This window comes from Mastacembelus armatus, chromosome 7 (assembly GCF_900324485.2).
Source record: "Mastacembelus armatus chromosome 7, fMasArm1.2, whole genome shotgun sequence".
Taxonomy (NCBI): domain Eukaryota; kingdom Metazoa; phylum Chordata; class Actinopteri; order Synbranchiformes; family Mastacembelidae; genus Mastacembelus; species Mastacembelus armatus.
The window spans coordinates 1,625,018-1,640,099 of record NC_046639.1 but is presented as its reverse complement, the minus strand read 5'-3'; the positions used below and the strand labels follow the sequence as shown (position 1 = coordinate 1,640,099).

At 42.6% G+C, this 15,082-nt stretch overlaps 1 protein-coding gene across 8 annotated transcripts in view; it reads left to right on the top strand.

Annotated features, from left to right (window-relative positions):
• The window catches only part of nav1a (neuron navigator 1a), a 73,580-nt gene that overhangs the window by 28,339 nt on the left and 30,159 nt on the right, over positions 1-15,082 (top strand). The gene's annotated exons all lie outside the window — the stretch shown is intronic.

Sequence of the window (15,082 nt, the reverse complement as noted above, 5' to 3'; positions counted from 1 at the left end):
GCACGTCTGTGACCTGTGGTCAGCAGCAATCAGGACACTTGTGTCTTAGCGACTGACCTTGTTTGTGAGGTGAAATCTGCCACCTGCCAGTGTTTAACGGGCCTGCAGTTAGTGATCTAGCAGCAAAACAAAGCTCTGCTCAGCCCCTCTGTAATGTATCACAAGTCTCCCTCATAGCATCTGCTTTGACACTGGCAGCTGTAGACCCCCCCCCGATGTAGCTGGCTCAACCATAGTCAGAAAACGGCCTTCTAGCAGAGTCCAGCAATGATGTCACCCTCATCAAGCTCCCTCACAGAGATCCTCCCAACACATTCAGCTGCAAAGTCACCAGCTTTGCCAGCGTGCTTCCATGTGGAGGACCCCTTGCAGCGTTGGCTCACCAGAGCCTCCTGGCAGAGCTAGCATGCAGATGTCTTTGGAAATCTGGTAACTTATTCTGCCTAGTAAGATCAGTCAGAGCTGTCAGGGTCAGAACGAGCTCTGTTTTCAAAGCAGCCATGGACTTCCTGGATCAAAAGACTCCATGTTGAGATCACATCACAAAACAAAACCAGAGTTTTTTCAGCTTCAGAGATGCTGATCTCATCAGCATGTTTGCTGTGTTGCTGCAAAGTGATTCTTACCCCAGTGGTGTGTATTTCCATCTTCTCAAATCACGCTTTCTGTTCAGCTCATACATGATAACATGATTTGTTTTGTGATGCAGAACGGACTTTGGTTGAAGAATCCAGACCACAGGACTGGGAATGTGTCTGAGTTGTTGTTGGCAATAATGATATTTGTCTTTGACAACCAAACGAGAGGGACAGGCCATAAGAGAGGTGATGCAGGTAGCTCTTCCTGCTGTTCCTTGTGACTCAAGAGAAATTCCATGTTTCACAGCAGTAAGCAAATAGAAGACATGGCAACCAGCTATTGAAGAACGATCTAAGTTGTGTCTCTTGGATATTCTTGGTTAGTTCTGGTAAACTTGCAGCTCTTGTCCCAGTGAAGGTGGTATGACGGCAATCTTAACTCAGTTCACACGCAGCATCAACTCGTAGCACAGCAAAGAAAACACATTATCTCATTGTAAGCTGTGATTCTTGCTTGACAGCTCCATGGTAACTACAAAAATGCACCCCCTGTCACCAGGACATCAATTGCAACACAGTTTCTGTTCTGTGTTTCTGGTCATGGCCTCAAATCAGGGGTTGTACAGGTTTATATTGTGCTTTGTGTGAGGAGGCAAAGCAGAAGACTAGAAGAAGTATTTATTGGTGGGCTTAAGCAAAAATATTGAAAAAGAGATATTAGCTCGCAGGAAAACATATATTTAAAATAACGAGGTTGCAGACAAAGACAAACATAAAATGTTTCTGTTTTTATTAAAAGTCACGACTTTTGTTCTTCTCAAAGCCGCAGGAAAGGAATATTGTGTGCAGTCTAATCTTCAGGAGCACAGCTATTGATCTAATAATGATATGTTGGCAGATATCAATATTGTTTACGCTACCAATTACAGAAATAAACGTTTTTAATAAGGTTGTTTTAAATTAGGTTTTTTTTCTTAATTACTACCATGAAGAAAGTTACTGGACAGGACTTTTTCCATTTGAAAAATAAGTTTGTCACTGTGGAAAAACTAGAAACAACAGAAACCAGAAACTAAAGTGACATTTTGTCGGTTTTATTCAAGTGGCACCTCGGAACTGAAACATTACCTGTTTCCAGTGAAGCAGAAAAAAGCAGCACATGCTCACATTTGAGAAGCTGGGAACATCAAATATTTGGCTTTTTAATTTTTATTGATTGATTATTCTTGATTATTTTCTGTCGACTGATCAATCAACTTATCACCATTTGACTCTGTAGGTTGTGGCACTGGATTCTATTATGGTAAAACTTGTCTCTAATATTTCCTTCATTGTTGTTTGACTAGAGGCCACCAGTGTAAATTTGCCTTGTGCAGCTTCAAACGTTTATGCCTTTTACCACTAGAGGGCAGACTGTTGCTGCTGTTCCCATCTTCGTACTGCTCTCTCCATCCTATCAACTTCAAAAAGTCCCATGATGCATCATTCTCTTTTATTTCTTTTTTTTTTTTTTTTAGACATCCTTATCTATTATACATACAGACACTTCCCGTGCCACACAGAGGCCACACTACACTACCACACGGCGTCTCAGCATATGTAATGTAATACAGGTATAATCCACATACATTATGAGTCACAAACACACACATGTTCTGTGTTTGGGTTGACCTTCAGTTCTTTACTCTGTTCTGACAGAACACAATCAAATACAAACTTAGTCATTCACATGTATTGATGAGTAAGTGTTCGCTCATTATGGGTCCCACTGTGACACACTGGAGTTATATTGTGTTGCATGTAGGTCTGAATCACTTCCACATACAAAGGTCAGTTTCCTGTGACTGTACTGGGACCTGCCTGACATACAGACCCTATACTCACACACACGCACACACACACACACACACACACACATGTCTGATGTCAGATATGTGTTTCCTGTGCCTTTGAGCCCAGGTCTTTGCTTGTCTAAAGAGATCCACTTACATCTGGAACCAGAGTCCTCCCAGTACTCCCCCCACGGTCTCACTCACACACGTCATTCCCATCGCGAAACCACAGGAAGGGGGTCCATGAGACGAGTGTGTGTGAATGAAAAGAGCAGTTATGGATTTATACCTTAGAAACTGTTTTTTTTTTTTTTTTTTTTTTTTTTACATTTTATTGATTGTAATGAGTGAATAGGCAGATGTTTTTCTTTAGAGACCAAACTCACATACTGGGTCAGACATTGGACTTGGGTTAGATGATAAAGTAGTTTTGTGTCTGCTACATTTGTAAAGCCATAAATAAACAATATTTGTGCATCATCATTATTATTATTATTATTATTGAGCATGAGGTTGCCACAGAAGGTCTCCTAGCAGCACATGGGAAAAGACGTCCCTCTTGTGATTGTCCTGCTCGTCTGATGACCACAAACAATTTCACAGTTCCTTAACAGACACAAGCGATCAGTCCACTGTCTAAAGAAGATCTGAAACTACACAAGAGCATTTGCTTCGTCATTATTCAGTTGAGAAACATTTATGGAACTGGGAGGATCTTGAAATGCTTATGGGAAGACATATATATACTGGACAATAAAGTCTATATACTGCCGGAGTCCGAGCCCCATGTGGGTATTGATTACCTTTTGTTGTTGTTCGACTAGTGATAATGGGCTCAACATGCACATAGACACGTGTTGTTGATTGGGTGAGCGTGTGGCTTGTTTTCTGCCCGGCTGGGCTCAGACGCTTTTGTTTCTGGATGGGAGAGCTCTCATCCTCTGTGACCTCCCATTACTAAATGCACAGTCTCCATGGTTACGCTGTGAGACAAGCTGGTTCGCTGCACTAAACGCCTGAAATATGAAAACATTCGTTTGCAGAAAGGGCAAACACACGCAGACGCTAAGCTCCCTCAGGCTGGTTTAAGTGTTTTTATGAAATGCTGTCTGCTTTCTAGAAAAGCAGAAGTGAGCTGTGTGCTCTTTGTGTCAACCCACCACAATACAGGGAAACTGAAAGAGGATGTTTCAATAGAGAAGTAATATGTTTTCAGCAAAAATGTCTGGAATAAGTTTTGATTTCATCAGGAGTCAAATTGTTGTTGGCAAACACTGGGGGTTGTTATCTGGCCCTTATCTGATGCCTATCTGACCATATTGATGGTTTCCACTTCTAATGAGGTGCAACTCAATAGACCTTGTCATTGACATTAACCTTATCTCCATGTAACAGGGCTTCAGAGAGGAGTCACTGATAAACACACTCCTTTTATGTGTTGGTCTGTTTGTTTTTCTCCAGGTCAAGCTCACTCATGCTATACTCCCATCTACTGGCCAAAACCTAGAACCACACACACACACACACACACACACACACACACAAAGAACTAATGTAGCATGACACATCTGATTAATGAATTCCTTTTACCACATCTGGATCTGATTATTTGATTTACGTTACAGTTGATGGACCCGCACACTCACTAACTCACTCTCCTTTTCACTCTGTCTAACACACACACACACACACACACACACACACACACACACCTCCTGCTGATGTGATCCTCAGTGGACACACCCAGGGCTTCCCTCTTTCTAAGAGCCAGACCTTTACAGCATATGACTCACACTGTGGTCCAGTTACAGACCCCCTCCCAAAGAAATAGCACAGCTCCGGCCCATTACCTAGACACACTTGGGCTGAGCTCAAAATTAGTCATTTTCAAATATGGTGAAAAGTAGAGACATGGTTTTCTGTGCATTTGTAAGTTTGCTGCGTTCCGTCCAAACCATATAGACAGTTTGAGAAACTGTAGATGAATCCTTGTCCCTCTGCAGCTCAGAACAGGACAGTTTCTGACATAGTTGATAAATAAACACTGCATAGTCCATTCTCCATAATTTATTCCTAAACCTTTTCCTCCCTTGTGTAAATATATGGATTATTACATTAAAAGCTGTGTGTACGTTTAGTCCATTTCCTGCTGACTAGTTTAACATATAAAAATAAACTAGTATATACTTGAAAGTTGTGTAACTGGATCACAGCGAAGGTTAAGTCTGCATTCGTTTGTGACAAAGTTGTGTAACTGTGGGGAGGTAACAGACTTTTCGAATTAATCTGGACTTAAACTGCATTAACGTGTAACAATAAACGAGTTCAGAAAACAATAGTGACGCAGACTTGATGTTTCGTTTAGTGCATTACCCAACTCGAGCAAGTTTCAAGCAGCATCTCAGGTTTTTTTATCATACAGAAATGAATAGAAACAAATGACTGAAAAATAAACATATACATTTATACAACTTCAGTAAAATAATGCTTTTATTTTGTACATTTAACAAATATTTAAATTGCATCGAGTCCTCTCCCAAAATCATCGTGCCTTTCTTTTGTCGGAATAACACTGTGTATCAGAGACAGTGCGAGTCACATGAAAACTTGATGAGCGGTGGACTGAGGTGGCTTCTTCATGGGGGTGATGGGCCATGTGTTGTTCATGTCATCCACTACCTGCTCTTCTCTGGGCCTTTCTGGTGTGTGTGGTGCTCCTCTGGCTCTGTCTGCTCAGTGCGGCGTGTAATCAATTACTTTTCCTGTCACGACGGAGAGAACCTGACTGAGTGGAGGAGTGCGCTCTTTCTTTATACCAGCACTTGTGGGCCAAACACTAGAGAGAACACCCATGTAGAACACACACACACACACACACACACACACACACACACACACTCAGCACTTCTTAATTAATAGGAGCCATTTGCCAAGATCACATGAGAATATATATCAGTACAGTCATACTGTCATTTTGTACTGTGCTCTGCACAGACTCACATCCACAATAGGATAATTACATTTAAATCACATAGAAAGAAGCTGAATTCGTATTTAAGTATATTGTTTATCTGCCTGGCTATTTTTCTCTAGGATGATGTAACAAGCTCCAGCTGTAACAGCAGGATGCTGCTGACAAACAATAATGACATTAATCTGTCTGCTAAAGTGGGACAAACACACACACACATATGCATAAAGAGGCATACACACAAATACACAAAGACATTAAAAGATTTAGCAAAGTAACATATGGGGCTGCAGAGGGATTTGCAGTCCTAGAAGGCCCCAGACACCTCCTGTTTCAGTGAGAACAATGTCATAATGTTTGGTTTTTTATACTCTGAGGCTGTTTGAGCCACATGGTTTAATTCTACACCTTCTTAATCCGCTACTTTAACCCGTGTAGTTTACTTGAAGATGGCAGTTCACCCGCGGTGACTTTCACTGTTGCTAAAGAAAATATTTGCTTGTCTTCTTTACTGTTCACCACTTTCCTTCTCTGTCTCTCTGTCCTCACACCCATACATGTGGAATCACACACACACACACACACACACACACACACACACACACACACGCTGGTGTTACTGTCCAAGTCCACTGCCCTCAACCGTTGCTGGAACGCTTCACTTCTGCTCCTGTTGGATATGTTTAGTTTGACCACGGGCCATTTCATTATTGGGAAACATACTGAAGTTAAGCAACAAACACATGTTCTGGATCAGAGCTTGGGAACGACGCTAACATCCCTCTGACAAAATTTCCCACATTCTGAGTTGGAAGGAAAGAAAAGTTTGGGAAAGTCAAGAAGGATAACCTTTCCTCTGTGTCTGTGCTGTCTCTAGTGTGGACTGTTACACCACCCGACTCTTGCCCCCAATATGACGATATTTTGTTTTGCTTGAAGGCCGTGACATTAAACTTTCCTCCCACCCAACAACTAACCAAACGCCCAAATCGCTGTCAGAGCTACAGCTGCCCCCCCCCCCCATACTGAGGCCTGGTTAATCACGATGGGACGCTACGGTTTAATCCTTGCTAATCCCTGGGTTCCTCTTATGGCAGGGTTGGAAAAGAATAAAAAAACCCAGGGTTTTGGACAGAAGTCTGCAAGGACAAGGGAGCGAGGAGAGGGAGGTATAATGACCATTGTGTGGGTGTAGGACCCCCACGTTGTTCAGAGGCATGAGTTACTATGTCAACAATTTGAGCATGCAATGGAAATAAATGGAGTGTGTGTGTTTGTGAGTGCAGCTTAATTTACAGAGGTCAAAATGTCATGACTTAGGCCCAGTGACCAATTTTAACCCATTTCCTTTAAGGAAAGAGACAGAGGCCTCTTCCTGGAGATATTTTAAACTGGTTATTTTCTTTTCTCATATTCACAATCGACCTGCAGAAGAGATGAAAAGGCAGAAATGACCTCAAAACAAAAACTGACGGTTTACATGATGCTAAACTAACAAGCACAGAGATAAACATAGAAGAAATTCCTCATATTACACAAAATGTAAAAAAATCTCATTGTGTGAAGAACATGCAGCTAGTTAATGTTTTTTTGTCCAGATTTCAGTATGATAGAAGTGAATTTTGTTGCAGCGGGACGATCTCTCTGACTGTCACTGTTAGAAAACGTCATGGGAACTATTTTCTAAAAGCCCAAATGAAAACTGGTTGTAACTTATCTTTGCCATCTTAAATCTTAGTAGAAAGACGCCGTAGTAGAACATGAATAATCGAGCTATTGTAAGTGAGTTCATGTTTAGACATGCGGCCACAGGGACGGCAGTGCCAACTGCTACACCTATTCGGTATTTAAATACCTCCACAATTATCAGATATATTCAGGTGAAATGTCTCACAGGCTTTTGTTCCTGCTGATCTTGACGATCATTTGACCTTTCCTTTAAAATGAGTAACATGTCTTAACAACCGTGAAATGTCATTGTAACGTTTATCGAACTGTAGACATTAACGCTTCTGAAGTGTAATAACTTTGTTGATGCACTTTCTCATCTTGGGCCACCATCATATTTTTAATTTGTCCAGAACTTTGATTTATAACAAAGTACATGATAATCTAATTTCTCTCAGCATCAGCTTTACTTGGGATTAGTGCTAATTAGCAAGTGTTAAGCATAGAACATGCTAAACATTATACCTGATAAACATCTAGTAACATTTAAGTCTGGTCACTCTGAGCATATTAGAAAGTTGTAGAACCTCACAGAACCACTTTATTTCTCTGTTTACCATGTTAAATGAACAGATTTAATCTGTTTAGGATGGAAGTTTGAGGAAATTATCAAGTTGATTCCAACAGAAAGAAAAGCCTATCAACCATGAACACACACACACACACACACACACACACACATTAACCTTGCTCTCACTCATTCAAACCTTCCCTCTTCGTCTGTGCAGCCCTTAAAGTACATGCTTAGTTCCTCTATAGGGGGTTAATGAAACTGCATGGTTAAAGACAAGCTTTTTAGGAGCTTTGGATGGAAGCCACCTCCAATCAGCACACACACACACACACACACACACACACACACACACACATACAATAAGCATGCTAGAGCTGAGCCTTGGAAGTTTTAACAGTGGGGTGTGACGGGGGTTTGTTATGCGCATAAGAATAAACCTTGCTTCCCTCTCAGTGACTCCCACCGTGTTATTCTCCGGAGTTGTTTCGACATTAGTCACACACTTTTCTCTCTGCCCATCATCCCCCCTTTCCTGTTCTGCTCATTACACCATCTCTTAATCTCATCCTTTGCCCCCTACACCAATACTCCCAACTGTGAACATAACATCATGATTTTCCCAGGAGACACTGGCTGTAGAAACCTGTTGAGCTACTGTAGAACTCCACTCTCCGGTGTGTTTTTTGTCGTTGTTTCCTCTGTTTCTTTGATGGAAGCATCTTTTGAGGTCAGGTTTTTTTAAGCAGTTCCACCTGAGCACACTAGACCTCCAGAATAGCGCCCTCTCCAAGCAAGAGCCTAATTAGATGTTTTTGGTGGTCCAGACTTGGAGGGTCCCCTAATGAACCACAAGAGCACCTTTACACACTGGGACATGCACTTTGATGTTCAAACCCAAGTGTGTTATTGTTAGGTTATGTTTTAGGCATTTGGGTTTGTTAGACCTCGCTGTGCTGTCAGTGAGCTACTAGCCTGAGCATGCAGGCTGGTATACAAACTCTGGTTTGACTCTCCCTCCATGGGAGGAAGCTGTCTGGCAGGGAATCAGGCAAAAGAATGCGAGTACGTGTGAGTGTTTGTGTGTTGAGTGGCAGATTCGTTTTACATATGCACATACTATATCTGGTTTGTAGCAGGTTTCAAATCGTTTTCTTTATAATATGACACATTCAGTACTAAATGTGCAGTAATCATAGTTAAAGCTATGAAAAAAAGGCCGTACCTTATCCTAAGACCTGCCCCTTCAGACTGATGTGGTCTGATCAGATTTAATTAAATTAATAAAGTAAGTTATTGTAAGTAAACAACCCTGTAATTGCGTAATCCAGGTTTTATTTAAAATCCAGTGCCTTTATTGCAAAGGAAGATTATGTGATTTGATCAGAAGCTCCGGGACGACTTGTGGATCTTGTAGTGTGATCCAAGGTTGAATGTGAACTTTGAGAAAATACACGCTGTGTTGACAGACCTTCTTTAAATGGCAGCGTGTGCGTGTGGGCTTTGGTGGACAAGAGGAAGGTGAGAAAAGCAAGTGTAGTGTCGGTTTACGAGTGAAAGGACAGAAGAAAAGATCATCAGGCTGATGCTTAAATAGAAGAAAGAAAAAAATGTTTATGTGATAATGAAGAAGAGTATTGCAGGCTGTTAAATGTCTACACGTTGGGGGTGTTTTATGTTTGTTTGTACAGTTTAGTGTGTGCATCTGTGTGTCTTTGTGTGTGTTCTTGGCCTGATAAGGGGGATGAGCTTTCCCAGGTCTTGTGTCCCTTTCATCAGGGGAGGGGTGACAGGTTCCCAGGGTCACGTGGATGACCCCTGTCTGTATACTGTCATTAAACAATTACATCACCACCCAATAATACCGGGCCTATCGGAGCAACTCACACATGTACATGTGGATGTTGAAATCGAGCACTATGGCCTTAGGAACTCGGTGTAGTGGAGGGTGGCCGTGAGAAATGAGCCACTCTTTGATGAGGTGGAGCACATAAAAGGAGCAGGAGGCACAGGGCATGTCTGGACATGAGTCAGTGGTCAAAGTAAAAAGTTGGCCAGGGAGACCCAGAGCTCTCTCCAAGCTACCCTTTCCAGAAACTCGGATGAGCGTTGACATAAATAAAAGCAAAAGCTCACACTGACTTAAGGAGGATTCCAAGTATGTGTGTGGGAGACTTGGTGTGTATGTGCAGCACATAGAAACTGCTTTTCCTTCTCTTTATTAGTAACACCGGGCAACAGCGATGGCAGCAGCTCCACACACCTGCAGTTCAGCATGCCAGTGTGCAAATCAGACCCCTACCCACACACACACTGTCTACCCACCTGGCCCTTCATGGTATGAGTGAGCAGAAGCATGAAGAATCCTTTCTCTGTTCCCTCTGCATTTAAAACTACGCGTTAATGATCTCCCCTTTCTGTCTTTGTGGCTTATGTTTCTATCACTTGTTGTTCTTCCTCCACCACTTACACCATTTTCTTTCTCCTGTCTTTGCTGAAAAGACAGTGTTAATCATCTCCACCCCCTCCTCCCCTGACTGCCTGCCCCCCTTTCTCTCTCACCCATCATTTATTGCCCCCAGCAGACAGGCAGATCTATTCACTGAGGTCCACTCAGTGCTTAAAGTCTTTAAACACCACTGGATGTTGTGAGGGGGCAGAGATACATGATACCCACTCTGTTTCTCTGCAAGTGTCCAATAGCCAATACACATGCAGCCACAATAGAAACACTAGAGTCATTTACCCTCCCTGCTTCGTTTATATCCTGACTGAGGTTCATCAGTCCCGTGACGGTCTGACTGTCAGCCAACAGTTCTTGTTCGCACTGTAGGAAGTGTAAGAACTTCTCCTGAGATTTAGAGGCTCAGGTGACATGTTGTTGTGGTGTCTCCATAATAAAGCCCATATATTTTACTCAGTTGTCTTGATTAAACTACACTTTATACACGGTCTCGTCTACATTTCATGGGGACCACTTGTGCTTTTTAATCCATTTCTTTTATTTTACATCTAACGCCATCAGTTAAATTGCAGTAGAAGATTTTACATATAAAACTTACGACCTGGTTGTAAAGTATGATGCACCGTTATAGATTAAACCACCCAGTTGTTAAAATTAGATCCACCTCCACTGGTTATAGCTTTTTGAAATGAATACCCATTATTAAGATTCAGTCATTTCACAATAAGCCACTATATCCGCAATTATAATGAATGGATTTTGGTGTAGAAACACTGCTGCTCTTTCCCAGAACTTGTGGACCTGCAAATTCTACTTGACTTCTCATTAATTCAAGAGCAGAAAAGCCAGAGTTTTGCTGAAGAAGGGTACAACCTGGCCAAAGGACCAAAGGAAGTTTTTACAACCTGGCAACCCAGACGCTGTTCTTGCTGATCTATAAAACATTAAATGATGAGATTAATTAACCTTAAGCAGGGTCATTTTATAAACTAAAGTGGTGCCAAGAGGAAAACCCTGTTGTGCAAGGCATGATAAGACTTTTATTTTGAAATAAATACAGTAAAATTGGAAAATTCAGTAAATGCTACGTAATTTAGATTCTTACAGCAGCTTACAGGGACATTTCTGTAATAGCGGATCAGTTTACTTCTTCCACCACTGTCATATCGTGAGGAAAATTAAAATGACTACTAGTGTTCACAAGCACTGACTTGGTAACACGTGTGTTGAGTCTGTGGAGTGTGTCCTGTGTGTTGATGAGAGATTTAAAAGTGTGAAAACGTCTTTGATATGAACGTGATGACTGGGCGATTATCCTGCGGCTGAATGCGCGATAAAGCCTCGATGCGCTTTTTGGAAAAGGCACAGCTGGTCGCGATCAGCGAAACAGGGGCCGGAGGAGGAGGAGGAATTTGGGGTGTTGCCTTTGTATCCCTCCCTCCCGCCACGAGCTGTGTGTGTGTGTGTGTGTGTGTGTGTGTGTGTGAGAGAGAGAGAGAGAGAGAGAGAGAGAGAGAGACTGTGTGTGTGTGTGTCAAAGTGGAGGCACTGCGGGAGTGGGTCAGTCAGTTTGCGCTGCTGACTCTTACAGGCGGTTCCCCGGTTATCAGCGACGGAAGGCACCGGCGTGGATTATCTCCCTCTCTCTCTCGCTTCAGAGCCGAGGCAGCGGGATATGCGAAACGGGAACAAAGCGGCGTGAAAGCTGGTCGGTTCAGAATGAGCGGGCGCGTGCTGAACGGCAAAATGCTGCAGCTCCCGGCACCGCAGCGCGCGGGGAGGACAATGCACTTTCTGTCAAGGTAAAGGATGAGACCAGACCCTGCGTGTGTTGGAGCCAGACGCCCATTGAAAACACTGCTGGCGTTAATTTTGACTGTGTAAAAGCGATAGAGGCTGGAGGTGTCTGGCTGTGGTCAGCTGGGCTGTAGAAGCCGCAGCGGAGCCAGTGCGTAAAAAGCAGCATCAGCATGCCTCATTGATAAAACTCCAACAGCTGCATGGAGACATGTTTCATTATTGCAACTGGCCTGTGCTCATATAGCGATGTAATACTTCAGACCAGACCCCGAGTGAAGAATCGGCTTTTTGTGAGCCTGTAGATGCATCTGTGGTCCGGTCTACAACAGAGGCACAGACCTCAATGCGCAAAGCCAAATGTTGAATCAGCAGCGTCTTTTATTGCCTCTTAATGTAACGCATTAGAGACAGCAACTGGGGAGGCAGGTTGGTTTTCCTGCCCTGAAATGAATCTAAATGACAGGAGAGAGGCTGCATTGCTGCAAACCATCTCATGAGAATAGTCCCAGTGGGTGTTAATGCAGAATGAATGTTTTAAAGCGCATGGTGTGTTTCAGTCTGCTGCCACGTCCATTGTTTAGGCTGAACGCGATGACAACTGTTTGCTGGTGTTTGAGGCAGGTATGCATGTGGGTGGGTGTGTTCGCATTGATCCGCTGCGGGACCGGACCGCATTCTCCCGAACGGCTGACCTACATTCCTGAACGATGCCTTCTGCCGGTGTAACCGGGTGAGAAGCAGCAAACCTCCCCCAGATCTTCTTCATGCCCACGCCATGTGAGAATTATCTAATTGTATGTCTTGATGTGTGGGCTAATGTAGGTCAGTTGATATGAGTAGGCTGAGTCAATGCAGCAGCATTAAATAATATGTACTTGCACCAGTAACAAGTCAAATGTTGAGAATTCATTGTTGGAATAATCCTGGAGTTAGTTTGTTCTACAAACCAACATGCAACATGGAAAGACACAGAGATGATCTTCAGGTATTGATTCAGTGTGTGTGTGTGTGTTTGGGTATTTGGAGACCAGGGGGTAAAGGGTCAGTTTTGCTCTTTTTGGTCTAGTGACCCCTGTAGCATCTATTGACTCTTTATCTAAACCCATTAGTGCAGAGTGCCCTAATAACAGGGCACACACACACACACACAACCCACACACACTTTTGTTGTACCACTCCCACTGTCAGTTTAATGTCCCACAGGACCAACTAGGGTGTTTTTGTCTGTGTGTTTGTGTTGGACCAGTGTCCTTAAACAGAATGGCTGTCAAAAGACTGATAAATGACCCAAAACATAGAATCTGACAAATGCACACACACACACACACACACACACACACACACACATACTGTTAAGGCAACACCAAACTATATGACTGAAGCCAGAGGTGAGTCTTTGCACATGTAGGCCAGTGTGTGTGTGGGTGTCAGCATTTGTGTGTTTAATCAAACATAAAACATGCAACTTTAGCTAAGCTGCTCCAGCCAACACAAAGATTTGATCAACTCTATTAGTCATATTGAAAACAGTCCAACATCAACCTAATCTCTGTTTGTGTCTGTGTATGTGTGTATGTGTGTGTCATTTGAACACTACACAAATAGCCTTCTCAGCATGACCGACCCGTATCTGGATCCCCCCCCCCCCCCCCCATTAATGTGTGTGTCACACTCAAATCCCAAGCTACTTTTAATCGAATAAAAATGGAGAATCAGTCCATGTGATGCTTACCAGGCTGATGTCATGCAGCTGTGCATGAGAAATGTTGGGCACTGGTGTAGCAGCAGCACAGAGTGGCTGACACTTCCCTTCCAACAGGTGCTTCATTAGAGACACTTCACACTGTAATGTTCTATGTCGTCTATAATATAATGTATATAATCTATAATATAATGCAGTGACACTATTAAGAAAGGACTTTTTCACTGCACACCAAGAGCAGTGTATAGGTATAAAGAGACTCCAGACATGCTGTGTCATCTTTGTGTGAGTTGGTAGATGGACAAATTGTGTATTTCTGCTTACAAACAGCTCTCTCTCTCTCTTCATACGAACACGCTGTGAGAACGTTAAGGCTTCAGAGATGGATTAAGTTGTTTTGGAAAGGCATGTATGCTGACTGGATAATTTAGGGTCAACGGCTTGTTTGAAAATATTATCACACCCATATGAATCATGATGCATGAACAAGATTTATTTCTCTTCAGCACATTAACATGTTCACACAAGTGCAGATAAATTTGAAAACACAAATTGGTTAGTGAGATCTCCTCTCCACATAGTCGCCTTTTTGGGTTGGTAAAAGATTCCTGTTTGTATAGAAATGAGTAATGACAACCATCTAAATCTCTGCTGCTGAGCATGTGCACGTTGCCTCGTCCGGCATCTGAGCAGCCACACCCTATGACAAATAATATGTCTAAGATTTCCAGGAAAAAACTTTATTTTCACTGTCGACAATGCTGTTTTTGAGATTTATTCACAAATGGCTTTATTTTCTGTGGCAAAACCTCGGGTCAGTGTGCATAAGAGGCAAAAATGTAGAAAAACACACGGTTGAAATAAATTCACGCGATCACTGACTCTTGATATTTTGTAATTAAGTGAACCACTTTACTCGCACCAGCATAAAAGGTGACAGTGACCTTGTGTGCCAACCTTTTATGTGACCTGAGAGTAAAATAGCAGATGCTTGTAATCCGTGTTAGTAACACACATGCACCCTTTTATTGCACGCACAGGAGCTTGTGCTCAGAAACACAGCTCATATTTTCACGAGGTGGTGCCTCCTGTGGTTTAGTGAGTTTCTCTGTTACATCAAAGCCAAAGAGGAACCTACAGCCAGACAACACTGCACCTTAACAGGCCTGCCGTGGATGAGAGAAAGCCATAATCTGAACCTCAAGGGCCAGGGAGAATAATAACCACTGGATGTGTTTTGCACCTGTTAGTGGAATAGTCTGCTTGGAAATAGAATAAATGTGAAGCTCAGATGTTATCTTGCACCAAAACCTTCAGAGCTGTCTCTAAATTAGATGGAAAATGAGATGATTTCTCCAGTTTGTGTTGGAGAGGTCACCATGAGGCGGCGGATTATGGTTTTAATAATGGAAACTCTGGATCTGTCATTTAATTTCAGCTTGTGTATGTACACTTGTACATTGGTATGCATATGGGTGTCTGCATATGTTGGAGGA